The following is a 4,905-nucleotide window of genomic DNA, read 5'->3' as shown; positions in this document are numbered from 1 at the left end:
GTCAGACAGTTCTTAGAAAATGTAGTTTCTCTTTAAGCTTTTAACGTCTCTTTTACCCCCATTTGTCTAAAACTACTTGACAGCCCTTCATGTCAGAGGTTTATTACCTGTGCAGGATGGAGCACATGGTCTCAGTCAGGCTGGACACGATCACTCCTACAGGAAGTAAATGTGATTTTATTTCACCTGTGAAATGATGAAAAACAGCAGAATAGCTCACGCTAACAAACGGGTGTTGAAATGTTTCATTTTCAAAAAGGGCGTCGAAGCAAACTGAAGCTGAGCTGCTGCTGCTGTTGTAGTGCAGCATCTGCTGTGTGCTTCATCAGAGAACCTTCTGTACACAGCAGACAGAGGCTGCTGCCACTGAAGTCCATCTGCTAGAGAGCTTTAAACACTGGTTATTGAAGTGGCTTTGATGATACTGATACACAGTCTTTGCTGCTGTCACAGGACAGGGATCCACCAGGGAGTAGTTGTCAGGATAAAGAGCCTTCGCTTCTCTAAATATAAACTGGATACTTGTAGGAAACTTTGGGAAGCAGCATTTTTCCTCATATCGTCTAAACTGAAGTTAGCTCAGGTGCTTCTTCCATACTTGCTCTGCAGAAAGCCAAAGAGTTTGGAGCTCTGCAAACATTTGCAGCACAGCTGGATGTTTGTAACTTTGGTCACCTCTGTATCATCCCTCAGATTCTTTCTGCACAGCTTTGAAACCATGACAGCACGAGTGATGCTGAGGAGACGTCCAGTTTAAACAGACCTTTATTCCTGGAACACAAACACATGAAGTGATGCTGCTAAAGAAGAACATTTAATCGCACTAATGAATCAAGCATCTGTTTGTCTGTCAGTCTGTCAACAGTTCCTCTGATCGACTTCAGACTTGGTGGGTATTTTGTTTTTGCAGCGGTCAAAGTCGATCAGCGTGTTGCTTTGTCTGCTGTAAATCTGCCTGTACAAAGGGAAACATGCATGTTTTAGATGCAAACTCACAACATGGCTGCATTTTTGTGATTATGTGTATTTTATATTGATTTATTCTATTATGTTTTGTATATGAATCTTTACAAGTGTGTCGATACAAAGGCTTGATTAAAACAAAGGTCTCAGCTGTGCTGTTAGGGATGCTCTCATATTTGTTTCAAATGTAATAAATCAAAGGATTTCAGGCTTTTCATCCTTTTTATTTGTTTGGTTCTAACAGCAGCTGGATAAAAACATGCAGGTGATGAATATAATTGTGTGATATTATGAGCATTGTGAATAAAGAAAGAGCAGAGATAGTAAAAAGGAAACAGGTGATGGACGTGAGATTTTCAGAACAAAAGCTCCTCAGTGAGACGATCACCTGGACACAAGGTCAGGCAGCTGGGACTCATCTAGAGAGCAAAATGGAAAAGTGATCTGTGCAGAACATCACTGTTGATTGCAGTTATTTACATCAGACTTCTTCTCTGAGATAAGAGCAGCATTTGTGGGAAAGATGACAGTATTTCCAGGCTGGATGCTGTTTGCAGGGAGAACTGAATGAAAGTCTCCTGCACCTCAGCGCTGAGGTCCACACCTGTGAACACAGATGAGGTCAATCTGCTGCAGCACGTAGAGCTTTACTGATCAGCAGGTTCAAAGGATTCAGCAGAGCGTAGAGTCAGAGCTAAATGCCACATCACCATAGAGTTTGTTAACAACAGCTTTCTTTGCCCTTTGTCTCGATGGACTGAATCAGGGATACTCGTCATACTTCACCTCAACCACGTCACTGAGAGACCCCAGCCTGACACAGCAGCAGAGATGATGAAAGCAGAAACAGCAAACAGATGCTTCAGTTGTGTTTCTCTCTGTGTGTGCGCTCACGCCCACTTGTGTGTGTGAACTTTCCACGTACCTCAGCTTGTTTCTCCAACATGAGCCATCAGGGCTGAAAAACATCACTAACACATGAATTCTTTCTCTTTTTGTTATCACCTGTGATCATGTGTCTCATGTTTCTGTCATTCACCAGTTCTTGTATAGTTACGTGTAACTAGACTTCTGTGGGACGTAAATGATTGTTTTGTATGCAGATCTGTACAAAGGATGGAAACACTTGATTACAAAGGAGATCTCAGCTGTGTTGTTGTGGATGGACTTCAACGTATTTGTTAAAAAAGAGAATAAAGCAAAGTGTTTTAGCTGTTTGGGAGTTTTTGTTTGATTCCATTCAGTTTTATTTCTATGGAGTCAAATAATAACAAAGGCTCTAGAACAGCCCTGAGTTTGTCCAGGTGACACTCCTCTGAAGAACAAAGACAAAGAGGAAGAAGGGGATTCGTTTTCAAGTCTTGTTTCTTTCAAAATAAAAGCTGAAATGTTTTGGAAGCATGATAATATTTCAGCCAGGATGCCGTCTCCAAGGAGACCTGCACCTCAGCGCTGAGCTCCACATCACGCCCTGTGAAAGCACAGATATAAATCTGCTGCAGTGAGAAGAACTTTACCCAACACAAGTGTAGAAGTAGACATTTGACTTTACCTACAACCTGTTAACAACAAAGCTTTCATTGCCTCTGCTGTTGATGTCATGTAGGACTAATCATACTTCACATCAGCCATGCACACGTCAGAGGATCTCCAGGCTCTCAGTAATAAAGCCAAGCAGATGATGTGAACATAGCAATAGTAAAACATGCATCATAATCAGCTGTATGTGTCGACTATGTGGCACCTCAGTCTTGTTGGCATGAAGAAAAGTTGTGTAACATGTAGCATAAGGGCTGCAAAGACATCATGTAGACAGCAGTCGTCTGTTAGTCGTAACGTATCTCCTGTTAAAGAGTTAAATGTGCGTTCTCCATCTCTGTCCTCTCACAGCTCGCCGTACACCAACTCCAGCTGTGGTAACCATGGCTGTGCCCATCAACACGCTGAAGCTGAGACGCCACCCGTCACTATGGCGACTCCAATAGGGTTACCTGTCAGCTGTGGACGCATGAAAGGAAAACAGCAGAAACACAGACATGTTTACTGGAACATTTCCTATTGACAGCTTTATGGAAAAGTGGGTTTAAACACTTTTCTATGTTTTATTTTGTTTATTTATGGATTTATTGTGAAAGGAATTTCAAAGGTTTAATTTGACCTTTCCCCTGTTTTTCATACAGACTGGAGACGAATGGATGGTGCTTTCTTTGTTTGTCTAAAGATAATGAATAAAACTCTACACACATCTTAAACCACCCTCCTTTCTATATATTTTGTTATATAAATGGAAAGTATATAAGACACAAACTGAGCTTATATGATACTAAGGACCCTGGAGGTCAGTCCACCTTTATAATTCAGCACAGCCTGGAGTCTCTTAGTCAAGCTTGTTTGTGTTTTCTGTGAGGAAGTTTTCAGCAGCAGCTCTTTTCTTGGATGTTGGTTCCCTTTGTTTCCATCCTCTGTTAAGATGTTTCAGTAATGTTGAGGTCTGGGGAGGCCAATCCATGGCTGACGTCCTGTGATGCTGCATTAGCAGTTTGTTCATAGTGAAAAATGAAGCCACTGCCAATCAGACATTTGCACAGTGGATCAACTTCTGATGGTACTGTCCTGAATTCCACACCTATAATATGTTTGCACATACTGATGAATATGTGCAGCTGATTTTCAGTCCAGTTCCTGTGTGACAGACGCCAGTCTTTCTGCCTGTGTCCTTCCTTAACAATAGAGCCATCCTTCCACTGAGACTGTTTCTGATGAGGCTTCACTGAGCAGTAGATGGATCCCTCAGCTCATCTAATCGTCCTATTTCTAACACATGACTGTCAGAAACTGTTAATCTGCTGCAGCTCTTTAACTCCTCCACTTCTTTTTTTGTAATCTCTTAGTTTCCTCATCTTTTAAGGTGGCACTGCACACCAGATCCAAAGTCAACATGCTGTTATATAATGGAGTTGAACCTGTAATGGAGTTTGATTTAAACCAATCAGCAATTAAGTGAATGATGATGAGCAAAGATGGTGGAGGTGGTGGATGAAGACCCGGACAGCTGTGGTTGGCTCCTCGTATAGAGCAGAGTGAGGTTGTGTTTGCACATTATTATAAAACCATGTTCACCATATATTTTAGCTGCAGACAATAACATGATTTCTTTGCTGTGGTGATTTTATTCCACTTTGGTAAAATGGAAAACCATCATTTCTTGCTGTAATTCACACATTATTCCAAGAGCCTCAACACGAGCCTTGTAGTCCGACCATATATAGACAAATCAATAGTTGTGTTTGTAACAGCTCATGAACATGAATCGTTCCACATTACTTTAAAATCATTGTAAACTAAACTGGGATAAATGAGTGTTTATATATAGTTTTGTCTCAGCTGTTCATACACAGTGTTTCAGTTCTTATCAGAGTCCCACCGTCTCACTGTGGTGAACCTTTAGCTCTGTTGTAAGCGTGTTGTTAGACCAGGTTTCCCTCATTTAAAAATAATCTCTCATTAGAAATGGACATGATGTCTAAGACATAGAAATGCTTATTATGGGTTCACTTGATGTCACTGAAAAGATGCACATGGGTAACGTGCAGGCCATCCAGCTCCGAGGTTTATCTCCTCACCTCGAGTCTGCGACACTCTCTCCGTGTCCTCTCAGATAAGGGCGCGCACATTTCTGCACCATCTTCTAAATTACAAAGAGCGACTCACAAAACAGAAGCTCACAAAACACTCATCACAAACCAAAAATGGCTCCACTGAGCGTCAAACTGTCACCAGAATTTACTGATAATCTAAAGACTCACAGAACTCATTTTGTCTTAGTTTGAGACATAAGTGCATGATCATAATACTGTGTAGTTAGATGAGACAGAGCTGATGCTTGCTCTTAATTATCCTCTTCGTGTTTCCCGAGCCTCAGCAGTGGAAGCTACCATGGAT

The 4,905-nt window shown here is 41.4% G+C and overlaps 1 long non-coding RNA gene across 1 annotated transcript; it reads left to right on the top strand.

The window, feature by feature from the left end:
- Positions 1-257: 257 nt before the first annotated feature.
- Positions 258-3,215, top strand: LOC113036428 (uncharacterized). Its single transcript, XR_003274454.2, has 2 exons — positions 258-3,040; positions 3,144-3,215. It is a non-coding gene; the product is annotated as an uncharacterized LOC113036428 (long non-coding RNA).
- Positions 3,216-4,905: the final 1,690 nt, after the last annotated feature.

Source organism: Astatotilapia calliptera, chromosome 3 (assembly GCF_964374335.1).
Source record: "Astatotilapia calliptera chromosome 3, fAstCal68.1, whole genome shotgun sequence".
Classification (NCBI taxonomy): domain Eukaryota; kingdom Metazoa; phylum Chordata; class Actinopteri; order Cichliformes; family Cichlidae; genus Astatotilapia; species Astatotilapia calliptera.
The sequence above is the reverse complement of the archived record's forward strand: the minus strand, read 5'-3'. Positions and strand labels throughout refer to the sequence as shown.